We start from the raw sequence: 19,621 nt of genomic DNA, 5'->3' as shown, positions 1-19,621 counted from the left end.
TATCTCAATTTTCCCACTGCACTTGCTAAGGAATTTTCCTAGCTTTTTACTATCCTGCCTCACATTAACATCCAGTGCTAAATTCTCTGTTGTAATATTTTGTAATTTCTATTTTCTTCACTAATGCGTCTCCAAACCTTCCCCAAAGGAACCCATAGTCATTAGGAGGGTGTCTGTGCTTTTGGGAAAATGTTAACATTCAGATTTTCCAAGAATTGCTAGACACTGGCTCTCAAAAGAGATTATCCAGATTGAAGCATAGAGAGAAAAAGACTTGAAAAAAAATGAAGAGCATGGAATAACATGTACTAAGGACTAAGAAGTTTAGCAAAAGTATAGTCTCAGAAGAGAAGAGAGAGATGGGGCAGAAAAAAATATTTGAAGCAATATTGGCCAAATTTTTCCAAATTTGACAAAAAGGAAAAAACTACCACCAACAATCCATAGAAACAGGGATAAGTGAACCCAAGCAAGATAAATACAGAGAAGACCACACCTAGTAACATAGTGTAACTGCTGATAAACAAAGATTAAAAAAACCGAAATCTTAAACTCAGCCAGAAAAAAAGACATATGGCATTCAGGAAAACAATGATAAGAATTACAGCTGGCTTGCATCAGAAACAATGGAGGCCAGAAAACAACAGAATGACATTTTAAAGTGCTAAAAGAAAATCCTTTGATGGCTTCTCATTGTCTATAGGATACAATTTAAGGCTCTTAACTTCAATAACCCAATATTGCTTAAACTTCCAGTCATCATCTGCTCCAGCAATATTCTATTGTGGAATACCTTTTTTACGCAGACCCCCTTTTGCCTACTTAATTGCCTGACTAGCCTGACCACACAACTCCCCTTCCATTGTGGCTTAATGTTCCCCTGTACATACTATTGCTGTACTTACTATATTAATAAGTATCTGTTTAAATCTCATTCTCTGACACTGGATTGAGCTCCTTTAAATTTATGACTGATCTTTGGATCTCCAGTACCTACTGTAGTGCTTATTACAGAGTGGACTCTTAATACATTTTTGTTGATTTAATTCCCATAAAAGCATAGTGATACTCGGTCCAGAAATTAAATTTAGTTTCCAGGGTCCACTAATTTCTATATCTCACAGTAAGCCTGGGATTAGTTACTTCTTGCTGATTAGTAGGTAGAGGTCTTTCTGGTCCTAAAGAGTTCTACCTGACAATGATGCTAAATCAGATCATTCTCTCTAATCAATTCTAACCATAAGCTATCAAGTTTCCTGGGAAAGGCCTTGAGACATAGAGGCTCATTTTTCCCTTCCTTGTCTTCCTAAATCTTTCCTTTGGAATGAATGAAGTGAGCTGCCTGCAAGTTTTTATCCTACACAGATTAGCTACCCATATCTGAAGCTCCATTTCCAGTCATTAGGTCTTAAGTTCTGACCTAAATTTTCTCGTCATTTTATTCTGCCCAGACCTTGGTCCACTCACTACTAATTAGCAAGGGTGATTCCTGTTTTTGTTTTGAGTTTCACTAAAAGAAGTAACATGCGTGTCTATGTTTGGAAGGTGGGGAGACAGCGTGTGAAAGGAGTCCTCTGGAATACCTTCTATCTTGTAAGAACATGGACTCCATTTCTTCTAACTATATTGTACTGCAATTTGATACATGACTTTTTTTTTTTTTTGTCTATCTACCCTTTCTTCCTCTTTTATTGCTGTTTCCTTATTTTTAACTTCTCTCCTTTTTGTGTGAGTTTTTCTGTTTAAAAGAGTTCCTGGTAAGAATGGGTGATGAGGAAACTTAAGGAAAAAAACTAAAGGAAAAAATAATACATGTTTACAAGGAACTAAGACACTTTAAAATCCTTTAATTCTTCTGCTTAAACAGGTGGCACTTGGTTGTCAAGAAATCTGCATCAAAATCTTGTCAAGGGAATGTTCAGATCATTGGCCCATTCAAAATACACATTCCCTTACAAAATAAAATCTAAACTTACGACTTAAGAATATTTTTTCTGGGTTTATTTTCTCCACCTAAGGTAGATGGTATAAGCTACCTAATGGCAAGAACTACTTTACCTATTGTATTTGTATTCACTTCCTCTGCCCCATCACATGTTAAATATGTAACTAGGACTGAATTGAGCTAGGTTTTCCTAAGGGTTCGCTGTATGATTTTGGAGAAAAAGTTTTAGCCTCTGGACAATGGTTTCTCCAGCTTCAAAAATAAATATATCTCAGTCCATAAACTTTATAAGATGTATCAATAAAACTATTGTATTAGTCAGCTCAGGCTGCCGTAACAAAATACCATAGACTGGATGGACCAAACAATAAAGATTTCTCACAGCTCTGCAGGTTTAGTTCCACATCAGGGTGTCGGCATGGTCAGTTTCTGGTGAGAACTCTCTTTCTGGCTGGTACATGGCTGCCTTCTCACTGTGTCCTCTCATGGTAAAACAGAGAGCAAGCTCTCTGGTATCTCTTCTTATAAAGACACTAATCCTTTAGGATTAGGGACTCACTCTTATCACCTTAGTCAACTTAATTATGGCCTAAGGGCCCTATCTCCAAATACAGCCAGATTGGGGGTTAGGGCTTCAACATATAAGTTTTGGGAGGGCACACACAATTCAGCCCACAGCAGCCATGATAAATTGTGGTATTTAGACCCTTAGAGTAAATTCAAAATTCACTTACATTATTCACTGTGGATGCCAATAATAAGATGTAAACAGAGTTTCATGATCTATTTGCATCAGCCTACTTGAAGCCAGGAAGGGGCCACAGGTGATTTGAGGTTGACCTTGTGGTTCTATATATGGCAAGCAAACCACATACATTTATCAGCATTCAAATGAATAATTTTGAAGTTAAATGCAGAAAAGTGTGAACTCTTGGGACTTAAGTGTCAGGGCCAGGATTAAAGATGGGAAAGGGAGATGCATTAATGCCTTCAACAATATTTATTGACTATCACGTGCTAGGCATTGGGGAAAAACTGAAAACTGATATGGCTCCTGACTTAAATGACGTTTACAGTCTAAATAATGACACGGGCAAACTATTTCAACAGCTTGATGGGGGAAATACTGCTGCTCCATGAAGGGTACCTAACCCGAGCACGCTTCCCTGAGAAGGCAAGCCTGACCTGAGCCACAAAGCTGGTTAGGAAGGCATGAGGCATATTGCGGGGGGCTGCAGCCTCGCGTGGGGAGAACCAACGGACCCGGCAGGTGGCTGGGGCTGGGACCCTAACAGCCGGCAGACCCAAGGTCACAGTCATTTTTCCTCACAGCATGACAGCCGCAAACAAGACTGGAAGCTACATGCACCCCAGGACACTTCGAAAGCCCTCAGTCTAAATTTATTTCGGTATGTGGCTCAAATTAAGCATACGTCTTACATTTTTCTCTCAGGTTCCCATTTTCAGGCCTTTTGGGTTGCTTTTCTTTTTTGCTCTCCATCCCCAAGAACCTTCCTCTGCCAAGACCCTCTTCAGGTGCCGAAACCTGGAGGAAGATCCCAGAGCGGTTGGGGAAGACCTCGGGAAGCGGTCTCTCTTTTGTTGTTGAGTCTCTCCGCGTCGCTAAGGAGGAAGGCCCAAAGTAGTCAGCCGGAGAGGAAAGAGAGACCGGAGTCCGCGTGAAGCCCGGCGCTTCTCACCCTCCAGCTCTCACCTCTGCACAGCCTCAGCTCACTCCACGCCCAGTGCAGCGCTTGATTGACAGGAGGGCCCGCCCAATCCCAGTGCGGCGCAGACGGCTCTCCCGTCAGGGATGGGAGAGAAGGGGAGACCGAGCCTATCAGATTGGGTCAGGAGACTGTTTCCTGCCCGCGCGGATCCGCCCGCGGCCTCGCGGCCAGTCGGCGCTGCAGCTCCGCCCGCCCGCCCGCCGCGCGCGCCCCGCCCCTCTCCCGAGAGCTACGCGGCGGCTGAGCGGAGGCCTCGTGCCGTAACGGCCATCGCGGCGGCCGCGGCGGCGTCTCGGTGCCCTCGTCAGGTGAGCTGGGGCCGCCGAGGCTCGGCTGAGGGAAGGAGAGACGGCTTTGTCAGCAGGCAGATGCACAGGGAGCCTTTCCTTGCCCCTTGTGTTCACACAGCCTGCTATTCGCTGCGCCGCTTCCTCTTCCCTGGCGAAGTTAGCCCCGGGCGCCGTCTGCCGGCCTGGAGCTGAGCCGGAGGGGGCGGGGAGGCCGCTCGGCCCGGCCTGGGCGTTTGCACTGCGGGTTCGCGCGACCCTCCGGCCACTGGGGGGTTTGAGGGTGGCGGACGCGGCCTCGCGGCTTTCCTGTCCGCCACCGGAGTGCTCAGTCAGGGTGAGCACCTGGGGGGCGGCCGCCCCTCCGAGGTTGGGAGGTCCAGTGTGCAGCGTGCGCGCTTCTCCGTTTTTTTTTTCCCCTTCCAAAAAGTCCTGTTGCTTGTTGTGGCCTAATGCAAGGCCAGGAAGGTAGGGATGCGGTAGAGGAGGGAAGGGGGCGCGTCACCTCTAGCCCGAGCCCTGTGCGGAGGGTGGACATCCTCTGGATGCTCCCTCTGCCCCTCCCCCAACCCCAGACGGTTCCCTGGTTCTTGGGAAATCTGGGTTATTTTAATCGTATGGACCTGTTGTAGATTCGTTCGTGAGGTGCTTGGGCTGTGAACTTTTGACTTGCCTTGTAATAATATATCCGGTAAAAAACGATCTCGGTAGGTTGGTTTTGTAACCTTTCTTCTGTGTTTCCATAAAAGTTAAATTTGCCGTTAGACACTCAGGGAGCTGGATTTTGTTCAGGGCTGAGATCCGTAACGTTATAGACGCTCAGTTAATGTCGAACTGATGAGCTGCTCACCTAAAAATAATTATATCCATTAGATTCTGTAAGAAACCTTAGGAGGTAGGAAAGAATGAAGTTAAGGAGAATTTTCTAACCCTGCCTTGGGTGGTGAGCAAAGAAGCTCAATGTCTGGTCAAAATGGGTAAGTGTTGCAAGAGGTATTGATTTTTAAAAATCATACTTTGGTAGATTTATGAAAACTCACCCATACAATTTATTAAGCACTTGGAAAGTACTGTGCTTGAAGTCTCAATTTTCAGTTAGGTCACAAAGTAAATGGGAAATAATTCAAGAAGAAGGTTCTGTTTTGTTGGTGACGATAAAACTCAGTTTTTAAATAGGCATCCCATTCACAGTTTGATAGTAACTTAAGAATTATGCATTGGTTCATTAATAGTAATTTCATTCCATCTTGATCACAAACTATTTTTTTCTTTGGGAAAATTGTGATCTGTGGGAATTATCTATATTATCTGTAAACACTATATGCCGAGTGTTCAAGACTCGTTCACGTATTAAATTTTAAATTGTGTGCTTTTTCTAAACATTATCATTTAGTCCATGTAAATAAAACTTGAAGCACACATAGAATTTTTTTCTTAGTTATTGAGTGATACTTTATTCCCGGGATTTATTTTTCTTTTGGACCTGCCAAAGTTCAAGGTAGATTTGATGTGATTGTTGTTATAAATCACTTGTCAGGAAGACTTGATTTAATAAATACAGTTGTAGTCTTTTTTTCGATCATAGTTTCATAACTTTTACAATTTACTCACCTTTATACTGTGGAAAAGTACCAAATGTTCTCTACATACATCAGAAGTCTAAATCATTCTTTAGTCGATACGTAGAATTGGAGGAAACTCTGGAAATCACTAAGCATTTAAAAGTTTTTCATAAATGCTCGGCTGTACTGTTGTAGGAAGACAACCGACAGGGCCAAAAATGACATTTAAAGATTAAGGCAACAATTCTATTTGGATGATCCTCACTTTAAACTATTTCAAAGATAGAACTTATAGTCTTTCATTCAAAATTGATTTCATATGCTGTTACGGTGATACTATGCTTTCAATTGCCCAGACACAAACCTTGGTTTTATCTTTTACTTCACCCATCCACATATCATTGGCCAATTTTTGTCAGCCATGTTTTGAAATTTCTTTCAGATACCTGTTTATTTCCCCTAGCTTGTAAGTAGTTTTTTTGTCTGCCTTTTCTTCCTACCCAGTATATATCCAGTCTTCTGCCTAATCTTAATTAAAATAATGCTTTGAACATATCACTCAGCTGTTAAATCAGTGATGGCTCCCTGTTACCTATAGAGTATAGTTCAGAATTCCTAGCCTTCTAACAATCTGCTCAAAACCTATTATTCCTAATGACAGCACTATTTCTCTATGGTAGCTGTCCATGTCATCAAACCAATCTCTCATTTAGACTTTGTATTTTTCTACCTTTCTATTGAGACTCTGAATGTCTATGCATAGCCTGCTTATTCTTTAAAAAGAAACGAACTCAAATTTTGTTGAAGTTTCATTTTTGGTCCTTTATTGCAGCCTTCCAGATCTTTCTGTTTCCTGTGTTCTTTTCCTTTGAACAGTAGCCTTTATGATTCCTTTGGTTTTTTAATCTGATGTGGGCTTTTATCATAATATCATGGAACAATAATTGTGGGAAAGTTGGAATTCAGCCTTTCGTTTTATAGATAAGGAAAATGCAGTCCATACAGAAAACCTGCATTAAAATGCACACATCTAGTGATGATGTCAGAGCTGAGACTCAACCCTTGATTTCCTAACTCCAAGTTCTGTGTATTTTTACAGATTTTCTGTATATTCTTTATGAAACTGTGCTACTCATCTCTTGCAATGTTGTGGTTTTTTGTTCACCTTTTACTTTGCATTTTGTGTATTTATGCCTTCTCATATAAATCCACAACTTTTTTTTTAATGAGGGTAAGGGAACCTTCATGATTTGCATCATTTAAATTATTGAAACAATGATTTAAAAGTATACATATAGTCTTTTCCTATGCTTATTAGATATATCAGCAGCATTAACAAAAATGTTATCTCTACAGTTGAGTCCTATGGCTCACTAAAATGTGAATGAATCTCTTAGAAGTTTTACTGTTTGAATCTCTTGATAAAAGACTGAATCTTTGGGGGGCCTTGAAAGTAGATGGGAACTATGTAATGGATTGGAGGAAACCCCTGATGGCTTATCACTTAACTAAATTTTTTTGTTGTTAATCCTCACCTGGAGTATATTTTTCCATTAATTTTTTTTTTTTTTTTTTTTTAGAGAGAGTGGAAGGGATGGAGGGAGAGAGAGAGAAACATCTCCAGTAGGGGTGACGTGAGGGAGTCAGCCAGTTGATGTTTCTTTCTCATCTGTTTCTCTCTCTCTTCCCTTCCCCTCTCTCTAATAATCAATAAAAACATATAAAAAATAACCAAAAAACACCGATTTGAGAGAGACAAGTTGATTGGTTGCTTTCCCATGCGAAATCAAACCTGCAACCCAGGTACGTGCCCTTGATCGGAAATGGAACCCAAGACCCTTCAGTGCACAGGCTAATGCTCTCACTAACGAGCCACACTGGCCAGGGCTCATGGAATTAAGTTTAATGATCTATCTAAAAGTTCTCTTTTTGGTAGAACAGTAACACTTTTACATTTTGCTACTTAATCTGTCAAGAACCAGATTATTGAGCAATCTGCTCCTTGAGCAAAACATTCTGAAAATCATTTGTTCTACTTGGGGATTCAGAGCTCTTTTATACATACATCTGTTCTTCACATTCCGCCCCCTCCTTTAGCCCCCCCTTTTAACTCTAAAGTTTCTGTGAATAGCAGCAGCATAGGGTTTCCTTGGTATTTCTTACATTTATTTATATAGCAAGAGTTGAATGGTGTAAGACAGGTAGCACAGAAAACTATCAGGTGAAATACCTGGAGGGTATTTACTCTTTTGGTCTGAAAAGGTTAGCTATTCTTTTAAATTTTGGTTGTTTATAATGGCTTGCTTTTATTTGTTTAAATAAGTTATTTGCTAAAATAAACTGTTGAAACACTAATTCTCTTGTTTTTCATTCCTGAAATTGTACTTAAGGATTGCTGAAGTGGACATAAATATGGTATGAATAATTTCTGCTTTTGGTCAGACAGACCAGTTGAATAAAGCAGTGAGAATATGGCTTGGGGAAATCTTTAAAAAATAGATGCATCTAAAAAGGATTCTGTTGTTTGTTTTTAAAGAATCAGCCTTCCAAAAACTTCCAAATCGTGTTGCATCAAGATCAACTCAAATAATAGAGATAGCAAAGAATTTAATGTGCTTTGTACTTTTTAAGTATTCCTGCCATATTACAAAAATGTTTAATTAAGGCATTGGAAATTTTTCCTTGGAAATGCTTGGTCATCTCAAGGTACTACATGTTCTTGAATGATAACAATTTTTACTTTTAGAAACATTTAGAATACTTTGTGTACAACCCCTTCGCCCCAGAATTCTGCTTTCCCAGGAAGTTTTTTTCCTTCTTCCCTTCATTTCTTTTTTATATTCTTTATAAGGCCTGTAGGGCCTTCAGTTTATCTTTTGCCTACTTCTAGCTTCATCTCTTGCCATTTTACCTTCTTTTAGGCTACTCTTTGAGCCTTGTTTCATCAAGCTCTTTTTTTTGCCTTGGAACCTATGAGAATGCTCTTACCTCTAGACAGATGGCTCCCTTAGGTTAATTAGTATTGTTTGACTGTTAGTAACAGAAAGATACCAAATAATAATTTCCCTGTCACACTAGAAAATCCCAGGGTTTGCATGGCACTCATTTATTGTGTTATTTCCAGGGTTTTTTTCCCTATTATAAATAACTCTGAAATAAAGATCTTGGTGTGTAAGGCCTTAGTTTTTCTCCTTTTGGTTAATTGCTTGAACCTACATCTCTTTGTCAATTTGTATAGCTAAGTGACTGCCCTCTTTACTGCCCTGTTAGAAGACTCAAAATTTATGATCCGAGGGTGGGCACTAAACATACTGTAATTGAAAGCCAGGCATCCTACTGAAAACACGGGTTAATATGCTCAGTGTTGGGAGCCTTATTGAGGGAGCCTTATTCTATTTGGCTTCCAGAATTCTGGTAATCAAGTCAGAACTTAGAGGATGCTTCTCTTACTATACTAGCCCTACTTTTAAATATGAGCAGACAGTTTAGGATCACTAGATATATGAGAAAATCTTTTAATATGAGACCAAAACAACTAGAAAAAAAATTTGGAACAATCAGAACAAAAAAACTCCTGAAAATTAGAGAAAAATAGCAAGAAAAAAAGACTCAATAGGAGAATGGAAGTTAAAGTAGAGGAGATCTTTCATGAAGTACAAGAAAAGATGGAAAATAGGCAGAAAAAGATAAAAGGTCAGTTTAGGAGATCAACTTCCAGATAACAAGTGCCAGTGAGAGGGAACAGAAAAGAGCAGAGTAGAAACGTTAGTAAAGTATTTTTAAAAAAATCTACAGAGTTGAGGAACATCATTTTGCAGATTGAGAGCCCTTTGGGTACTCAGGAAAATGGTTGAAAATATACACTTTCAATCAGGGTCTAATCTAGAAAATGGAGACCACACCACTTATAACAGAATTTAATACAGTGGTACCTCGGTTTTCGAACGTCTCCATTAACAAACATTTCGGTTTTCGAACATGCCTTGAAAGTCGAACATGTCGCACGTTTGCCGCTGAGTGCAAGATCCTGAGGCCTAACTGTTGGCTGTTCATCCCTCGGTTTTTGAACGTTTCAGAACTCGGTCTTCCAGAACGGATTACATTAGCAAACCGAGGTACCACTGTATGAAGAATTGTTTAGCCAGATGTTATAGGTTGAATTATGCTTCCCCCTAGCCCAAATACATGTTGAAGTTCTAACCCACAGTACTTTGGAATGTGACTTTATTTGGAAATAGTCTCTTTGTAGAGGTAATCAAGTAAAAGTGAAATCATTAGTGTGTCCTAATCCAGTATGATTGGTATTCTTTAAAAACGGGGAATTTTGACACAGATGCACATTGAGAGATGATGGCCACCTTCTTCTATATTTCAGCCATTTTCCTGAGTTCCCAAAGGGCTCTCAATCTGCAGGCCAGGGAATGCCTGAGGCTACCAGATTTTGAGAGGAGAGCCTGGAACAGGCCCTTTGTTAGTTAATGCCTTCAGAGAGAGGATGGCCCACCCATACCTTGATTTCAGAATTCTGGTGGCCACAAACGTGAGATGGATTTCTGTTCTAAGCCAACCCAATGTGTATTACTTTCTTACAGCAGCCCTCCAAAACCAGTACACTAGGTAATTGGGGAACTGAAAAGGCAATAAGTGAACACTGAGGTATCACAGAGACAGTAACTGTAGGAAGTGCAGCAGGTCCTCAGAGTCATGGAATAGAAGAATCATTTTGTTCAACCATGTTTCCTTATTCAGTGAGATGCCATAGGAACATAATTGTTATATCAATTAGCCTATGTTAAAATTGTCACAGTCACAGAACTAGTCAACTATGTTAAGTGAGGATTTACTGTAATTACTAGCCACTAGGGCTGGGAGAGCAAAGAGAAGAGATTGGGATTATTGAAATTTAGAAGCTTGAAGAGTGACCCTGAGGAACTGAAACTCAGATTTCTGAGGAGTTGCTGCCTGCTCAGGAAGTATAGGTATCTTTGGAGACTTGAGGCTGGTCTGGGATTGGAGGTAAAAAACAAAAGCAAAGAATTGCTGACTTAGAACCAACTGCTGCTACTAGAACCATAGCTATTGCCAGAGTGAAGGTCATTGGCTGATAGTTGTTGATTGATGCTGACCCAAAGGAGTATCTCCTCGTTCCCTCCATTCTTCTAGTGTCTTTTTGGTGCCCCTTATAGGCTGTCTGATGGAGCAAGCTAGCAAAGGAGAAGTGATTTGCAGGGTTCTAGTCCCCCTCATATATTACAAAGCAGAATAGAATAGGTTTGAAGCCAGGGACAATAGCTTAATAACCAGCAACACAAACACTGAGGTGTGTCATTCTGAAATTTTGGACTACATGGGACAAAGCAGATCCTATAAACTTTCCTAGGGTGCAAATGGGTCATATTACAGAGATTTAGTATTCTGAAGTGCAACCTCACAAGCTAGAGACTGTGAACAATGCCCTCAAAATCTGAGAGGAAATGATATCCAATCTAGAATTCTCTATCCAGCCAAAATTATTGAGCATAAGTATAGTGTAGACATTTTAAGACGTGCAAGGTCTCCAAAAATTTCTCTTGCACACTTGCTTTCTCAGAAAGCTATTGTGTGATTTGCTCCCCCCACCAAAAAGGAGGAGTAAACCTCAGTGAAAGAGGAAAGTGAGAGATACAGGAAATCAGATTCTAGAGAGACAAACGGGACCCCCTAAGGTGACAGTAAAGAGAATTCTGTGAATGCTGATTACCAGATAAAAGAACAGCAAGTCCAGATTTGAGCAGGTGAGAAGGTGCTGGTATTTTTTTGAAAATGAGATTAATAGAATACTTGATGTCTTTATATCTTAATTTAGGTAATTGGCAAAGAGTTTAGAGTTGAATTAGTGATGTCTGTTATTTGTTCAGTTTTTTTTTTATGTTGGAGCTTTAGAGCTTCATCACTCCCCTAGATCTCATTCAGTCCTGTGATTTTAAATAGTATTGATATGTGGCTGGTTCACAGATTTATGTCTTTAGGGATGATTTTTGCTCTGAACAGAGTCATTGTATCCATTATCTATTGGTGTGTAAAAATCACTCCAAAACTGAATGGTTTAAAACTATAACTTCCCCCACCCCATCCCCAGTGGGCCTGTGATCTGCATTTGGCCAGGATTTGGGTGGAGATGGCTTGTTTCTAATTTCCATGTGGTATCATTTAGGCTGGCTGGAAGGATTCATTTTTAAAATAGCTTACTTACATTGTTGACAAGTTGGTGTTAACAGTTGGTTGGGACCTCCTTGGCTGGCTGTGGATTGGGGGCCTTGGTTCCTCTCTATAAGGATCTCTGTATAGGCTGCTTGGGGTTCATCATAGCATGATGGCTAGGCTCCAAAAACAAGCATCTCTAGGGTGTTTGGCAGAAGCTGCGACACCTTTTATGACAGCCTTGGAAGTTGTATAGCTTTACTTCTGCATAGTAATAAGCATACCCAGATTCATTGACTATCTTCCCATTTGGAGGTGTGGTATAAATCACACAGTCAGAAAAACATAGAGGATGGGAGATACTGTTTCAGCCATCTTTGGAAAATGCAGTATGCCACACATCAAGCTGTTTCCTTGATAATTGCCACTTGGGTATCTCACAGGTATTGTGAATTTAAGACAATAAAAACAAAGTCTTCATTCCTTTACTCTTAAACTGTACCCCCATCCCCATTTGTCCATTCCTCAGTCTTTACCATTTCATTAAATGGTATTGCCATCCACTCAGTAGCTAAAATCCAGGTAGGTCTCACATCTGACTCCTTTTTCACCTCTCATACACTTCCAATCCATCATCAAGTCTTGTCTTTTCTGTCTCCAAATACAACTTGAATTCTTTTATTCTTTTTCTACATGGTCATTATGCCACTCAAGTCTAAGCTGGTAGCTTATTTTATGTTACAGTCGAAGGAGGAGGCAGGCATAAGGATGGTTATGTGAAATTCATTAGTGGTAGATTAGGGAGGTGGGAGAAAGAAAAGCAGAGAAATCTCTGAGATTGGATAAAGAGTAAAACAGAGAGACAGATACTTTTACATTGGTGGGTACAGGGTAGTTAACAATAACCTTTACAGCACATAGAGATAGTATGTGGGGAACAAGGGAATCCATGTCTCCTGCTCTGGTGGGAGATTGTGCCCTGCGGGGATCTGGAAAAGAGGTATTACCTTGACATTCCTAAGTCATGTTATCCTAGATGCAAAAAGACAATAGACAGGCTTAGTTATGATAAAGATTGACTTTTGTCGAGGAAGATACATGACTACCTGCTATGACTTGCTTTTAGTTAGGAAGTTTTAATTTAAGTAACCACATCCTATGTGGTTACTTAAGGTCTCTGAATTTGTAAGGCCCGCCCATGCCTGAGCTTATCAGGTTTAGCATGCGCCCCCTTTTCATGCACAGGGGTCTGCCCCCCCATCCCTCTCTCTCTAGTTTTTAATTGTGGTAAAATACACTTAACAAAATGTATCCTAACCATCCATTTAGTATACAGTTCAGTATTAAGTATATTCACATTGTTGTACAACCAGTCTCCAGAACATTTTCATCTTGCAAGACTGAAACTTTATACCCATTAGACAACAACTCCCCATTCTCCCATCTTCCTAGCCTGTGGAAACCACCATTCTACTTTCTTTTTCTGTGAATTTGATTACTCTGGGTACCTCATGTAAGTGGAATCATGTGGTATCTGTCTTTTTGGTGACTGCTTTATTTCACTTAGTATAATGTCCTCAAGGTTCATTTGTGTCTCATGTGTCAGAATTTTCTTCCCTTTTAAGGCTGGTATTATCCTGTTGAATATATATACCACATTTTGTTTATCCATTCATCTCTTGATGACACTTGTGTTGCTTCTACATTTTAGCTATTATGAATAATGCTGCTATCACCGTGGATGTACAAATAACTGTTTGAGTCTCTACTCAGGAATAGCTGGGTCATATGATAAGTCTGTTTAATTTTTTGAGGAACTGCCATACTGTTTTCCATTTCGTACACAGAGGTTTCTATTTCTTCACATCCTCACCAATTCTTTCTTATTATTTCCTTCCTCCCTCCCTCCTTTCAGAATGTTATCGGTGGAGTATCCTCCATGTCCCCACCTATTACCTGTGGAAGTGGGCTTTTTGGGGTACCATGGGAATAAGAATTTCTGGAGGCCCCATGAGAGGATGAGGTATTGTGGAAAACTTTATTGGTGGTTTAACATTAAGGGAGTTTCCCTCCAAGATTCCATCTCCCTCCATCTTACCATTCCATTTTGTCTTTAGCAGAGCTAGAATCAAAGCTATTGTCTAGAGTTTCCATTCCTTGTTGAAGCACAGTCCAGTCCAGTATCTGGTTAGCTGAGCTTGTGTTCCCAGCTGCAGTCCATTCCGTGTGGGATCTGCATGACCATAGGCCATGCAGCTTCTGGGGCCACATGATGGGCGCTATGGGTCACGGAACAAGTGAGTGCAGGGAAGCAAGAGTGAAGCAAGAGGAACAAGAGGGCAGAACCTTTTTGTTTTGGGGATTAAACTGGGAGCTTATCCAATGGATCCTTCAGGATTTCGTGCACTTGCAGTGGTTCCATCCCCCCCAGCCAGTGATGTTTTTCCCAGGTTAGACTGACAGGGAAGCACCTTTCCTACTCCCACTTCACTGCACATGTGTCCATCTCCCTTCCCCCAGTGATTTGTAGGGAATAGACTGATGGTTCCCTGGGAAGTGTTAAATTGCAGCTTCCTGGTGAAGCTGCCCAGATGACCATGCTTATAATTCTGGCCTTCCCTTTGCTTTCTGTTATTAATATTAATAACTAGCCAATTACAACAGTAACAGTAGTAGCCATTGTAATGGGTGTGAGGTGATACCTCTTTGTGGTTTTGATTTGTGGTTTGATTTGCTTTTTCCCAATGACTTGCGATGTTGAGCATCCTTTCATATACTTGTTGGTGACGTTTATATCTTTGGAGAAATGTCTAAGTTCTGTGATTTAAATTGTTTTTTGTTGTTGTTGTTGAGTCTTAAGTGGTCTTTTTATTTTCTTTTTTTCTTTTTAATGTCTTTATTGATTTCAGAGAGAGGAAGGGGGGGAGAGAGAGAGAAACGTCAATGATGAGAGAGTCATTGATTGGCTGCCTTCTCCATGCCCCCCTGCTGGGGATCAAACCCACAGCCCAGCCATGTGCCCTGACTGGGAATGGAACCAAGATCTCCTGGATCATAGGTCAGTGCTCAACCACTGAGCCATGCTGGCTGGGCTATTTTCCTTTTTTTTTCCCTTTTAACTTGTTCTTCACAGAGCAGTCCGAGAAATGTTTTTAAGATTTCTGTGTTAGGCTCTAGCCGGTTTGGCTCAGTGGTTAGAGTGTCGGCTGGCAGATTGAAGGGTGCTGGGTTCGATTGCAGCCAAGGGCATGTATCTTGGTTGCAGGATCAGCTCCTGTTGGGATGCCTGCAGGAGGCAACCAATCAGTGTGTCTCTCACACATCAATGTTTCTCTCTCTTTCCCTTCCACTCTCTGAAAAGCAATGGAAAAACTATCGTCGGGTGAGGATTACAAAGACCAAAAAACCTAAAAACATTTCTGTGTTAGTCATGATATGCTAACAGCTCTAATAAGCAACAAGTCTTAGTGGCTTAAAACAATGTATGTTTATATTACTTTCTTACATCACAGTCTGATGTATATGTGTGATGGAGTAGGAGTGGGATCACCTCTGCTCCATGCGGTAACTCAGAGACACAGGTTCCTCTATCCTTTTAAGTCATCACCATTATTACCATGTGTCTTTTGAGGTTGTTTTGCAAAGGGTAGAGAGTATGGAGGAAAATTTTAGGACCCAGGCTGGAAGTGACACATATACCTTTTGCTCACATTTTATTGGTCAGAACAGAGTCACATGATTCCACCTAGTTACAGGAGTGGCTGGGAAATGTAGTAAAGCAGTGTGCTAATGAAGGAGAGAACACAGATATTAATGAACTTAAGTCTCTGTCATAGTATATATTGGATTAGAACTCCCCTGCTTAAAAAAAATTCTTTTATGACTTATTATGCATAGACTAAAATTGGCTTCTGTTTGTTCCAACCTTACTGTGTATTACTTTTCCCCCTTACTATTTTCAAGGCACATGAAACTAGATCATATTCCTTAACATGCTAACCTTTTCCCTTCCTAGAACTGACTGTGTGTTTTGTAGTTTCCTTTGCTTGGAGCTCTCTAAATATTTACGTGACGGCTTCCTTTTCTTCTTAAAGTGTTAGCTTAAAAATTCATCTCTAACTAAAATCTCTACTTAAGGCAGCCCTCCTGTCCTCTGTCCTTTATGATAGCACTGTGTTTATATCTATCACAGTGTTTATCACAGTCTGTAATTATTTTATTTGAGAAAAATTTTATTTGCATTACCTGTGAGAGAGAGAGATGTCTTTCTCACTGTTCTATCCCTGCAGTACCCAGCCAGTGCTTATTTAGCACACACTAATCTTTCAGTGAATATGTTGTGTGGATGAATATTATACACAAAAGACTGAAGTGGAGAGACTGGAATGAATTATAACCAAGAGCTCTTATAATTTAGGTGAATTGCTGAGGGTTTGGGTTTTAGTGGTGGCAGTGTTAATGAAACAGAAAAAGATCAATTAGGGACATTTCAAAGGCAAACCTACACAAATTGTTGTGTGACTTAATGGGGGAGTCTGGGTAAATGGGATAATAGTAGTTTGTAATTAACAGATTAGTAAAGAAGATGAAAGAGTTTGCTTTTTGGAGATTATGAGGAATTGGGAATCATACATGTTGAGTTTGAGGTGATAGCAAGACTTTCAAGTAGAAATGTTGAGGAATCGTAGCTTCTATTAGAGAACACAATTAGACTAACAGATTTGATAGCCACTGGCCAAAGGTGATAAGATGAAGCCTTAAAAATGGGTGATTTATTGAGAGAGAGGGTATATATTGAGAAGAATAGATGGCTGAAGGGGAGAAAAAAAGAGGAGCCAGAAATGGAAACCAGGAGTAGGTGGCAAGGGAGGAGGAGAACCAATTTAATATAGGGTTAAGGGAACCCACAGAGGGTCTAGGAAAGAGGGATGGTTAGCTTGGCTGCCTCTAGTGGAGCTGTTCTTTGTAATATGCATTGGAGGTTCTGAAATGTTACCTTCTGTGAAGATTATAAAATGGTGATAATAGCTGTTCATAAGGTTGCTGTGGGAATTATTAACATATTGTACTAAAAGTACTTAGCATACTTGCTCTGTGCACTGTGTCCAGTAAACATTTCTGAAGTGAAATAAAATGAGATAATGCAGTTAGGCATCAAGGAGAAATTAAGCTAGGCAATAAGTTTATAGAGGGAGAAAAGGCTTCTGGGCTTGTTCTAGCACCTTTTCTTTAGAGATACAATCTTTTTAAATGTTACAGTAAGAATTGTACTGAAAGCCTACATAGAGATAACATTTATGAATTTATTTTGAAATGTTTTTAGTAGGAATTTTCTGATCTGAAAGTGTACAAAATTATAACAATACGATGGCAGTTCATCAGTTTGTGCTTTTTAACCACATCCTTTTACTGCATCTTATTCCGGAAACATTTATAATGCAGGTGCCCCTTTGAAAGACATTGTCCTTTAAAGTAGTTGAGAGTAAATTCTTATTTAACATTGAAATGAAATGAGGGTATATTTAAAATATATAGTTTCATATGTCAGGTTGTACTAATACCAAATTCTTAGAGCATCTGACTTTTTTGGTAATGGTACTTGGTTATGGATAATGTGGAGAAACTCCAGTTCCTCTCTGTAGATGCCACAGGATTCTGTCTCTAGATAAACTAGTAAGAGGGCTATCGGCACAAGGGAAAGCTGGAGCTTTCTTGTATTCCTTCTTCTCATCTTTTTGAAGTTTGTTCATCTTTGTTCAAGGCACTTTGGTGGGTTAGCTGGGCAGAGTTTGATGCTGTTCCATAGCTTGCATAAGTCATTTTTAAAAATATTAACACATGTATTATAATGGAAAAAAGTAAATTATTGCTCTTTTCTCATGATTAATAGCAGCTTAAGTAAGAATAGGTTGGAATAAAGGATAAGGTAAAGAGGCAGTTAGGTAAGGAAAGAAGTGTTTGAAAATGAAGGAAGGAGGAGGAAAAGTTGTTGAGATAATTGGTGAAAAGAGCTATCTAAAGTTTATTTCCATTTGCCTTGGGTTTCAACTTGCAATGAATTAGCACTTGAAAATTGCTCTGTCAGTTGCCTAATTGGTGAGTTTTACGTTATTTTCTGCCTGGAACAAAAACTTCCTTATCATGAAATTCAGATATAAAGATCATTGAATTTATATTTCCATACAACTGGTGGTGGAATTTTTTGCATTAGGTAGGAGGATAGGGTAGGGAAGGACAATTGTATAGCAGGCACTGTACTAAGTGTTTTACATATTATTTTGTCTAATCTTCACAACAACCCAGTAGGTATGTGTTGCCGAAGCACAGAAAGGTTAAGTTCCTTGCTCAGTGTCACATACATAATGGCAGAGCAAGAATTCAAATTGAATAGGTTCTCTTACAGTTGTTGCCTTTTATTCATTCCTTTGCTTTATTTTACAGTTCATTCAGTCACTGAGACATGTTGGCTTAAAAAAAAAGCTTTATTGAGATATAATTCACAGAACATATAATTGTCTCATTTAAAGTATATAATTCAGTGGCTTTTAGTATTTTCACAGTGTTGTAACCACCACCACAATTTAGAACATTTACATCACCCCAAAAAGAAACTCCACTCCTGTTAGTCATCACCCTTTAACACTCCTTAACCCCTACCCTAGACAACCATTAATCTACTTTCTGTCACTAAAATTTGCTCATTCTGGACATTTCATATAAATGTAATCACATAATATGTGGTCCTTTGTGACTGGCTTCTTTCCCTTAGCATAATTCTTTAAGGTTCATTAATATTACTGCATCTATCAGTACTCATTCCTTTTTATTGCTGAATAATATTCCAGTTAAGGATATACCACATTATTCATCAGTTGATGGACATTTGGATTGTTTCTCCCTTTTGACTAGTATGAGTAATACTGCAATGAACATTCATGTACAAGTTTTTTGTTGTGGTAAAATACATATAACATAAAATTTACTATTTTAACCATTTTAAGTGTATAGTTCTATGGCTTTAAAAAGTACATTTACATTGTTGTACAACCATCCCCGCCACCTGTTTCTGCAGCATTTTCATCTTCTTCAACTGAAACTCTGTATCCATTAAATACTGACTACCCATCCTTCTATCCCCTTACCCCCTGGCAACCACCATTCTGCTTTCAGTCTCTCTGTATTTGACTACTATAAGAACCCTATGTAAGTGGAATCATACACTATTTGTCCTTTTGTGACGGTTTATCTATTTTGTAATGTGTCAGAATTTCCTTTTTAAGGCTGGTAATATTCTATTGATTGTATATTTCACATTTGATTTACCCATTTCTTTTTTGATGGGCACTTTGGTGGCTTCTACTTTTTGGCTATTGTGAATATTGCTGCTATGAATTTGGTTGTGCAAATATCCATTTAAAATCCTGCTTTCATTTCTTTTGGGTATGTACTTAGAAGTAGAATTGCTAAATCATATGGTAATTCTGTTGTTAAATTTTTGAGGAACTACCTAATTGCTTTCCAAGGTGGCTGCACCACTTTACATTTATCAGCACTGCACAAGGGTTCTGCTTTCTCTCCTTCCCCAATACTTGTTATTTTGTTTTGTTTTGTTTTTATAATAGCCATCCTAAGTGAGTGTGAGGTGGTATTTCATTATGGTTTTGAGTTGCTTTTTTCTAACAGTAGTAACGTTGAGCATCTTTTCTTGTTCTTGGCCATTTTTATATCATATTTGGAGAAATGTCTATTGAGGTCCTTTGCATATTTTTTAATGGGTTGTTTATATGTTGTTTTGTTTCATTGTAAAGGTTCTTTATACATTCTATATATCAATCCCTTATTAGATATATGACTTGCAAATATCTCACATTTCATGATCGTATTCTTTGATGCACAAAAGAGTTTAATTTTGATGAA

At 39.4% G+C, this 19,621-nt stretch overlaps 1 protein-coding gene and 1 long non-coding RNA gene across 2 annotated transcripts in view; one reads left to right on the top strand and one right to left on the bottom strand.

Annotated features, from left to right (window-relative positions):
• LOC308567635 overlaps positions 1-3,641 on the bottom strand; it is a 49,829-nt gene extending 46,188 nt beyond the window's left edge. The window contains exons 1-2 of the long non-coding RNA XR_014000352.1: positions 3,386-3,641; positions 2,680-2,794 (exon numbers count right to left, since the gene is read on the bottom strand). This is a non-coding gene — a long non-coding RNA (uncharacterized lncRNA). The remainder of the gene's footprint in view (positions 1-2,679; positions 2,795-3,385) is intronic.
• Positions 3,642-3,793: 152 nt separating this feature from the next.
• NCK1 (NCK adaptor protein 1) overlaps positions 3,794-19,621 on the top strand; it is a 53,346-nt gene continuing 37,518 nt past the window's right edge. The window contains exon 1 of the mRNA XM_081160066.1: positions 3,794-3,983. The gene's annotated coding sequence lies outside the window, so the exon portion shown is untranslated. The remainder of the gene's footprint in view (positions 3,984-19,621) is intronic.

This window comes from Miniopterus schreibersii, assembly GCF_964146895.1.
Source record: "Miniopterus schreibersii genome assembly, chromosome: 15".
Classification (NCBI taxonomy): domain Eukaryota; kingdom Metazoa; phylum Chordata; class Mammalia; order Chiroptera; family Miniopteridae; genus Miniopterus; species Miniopterus schreibersii.
Note: the sequence above shows the minus strand (reverse complement) of the source record. Positions and strands in the feature narration are given on the sequence as shown.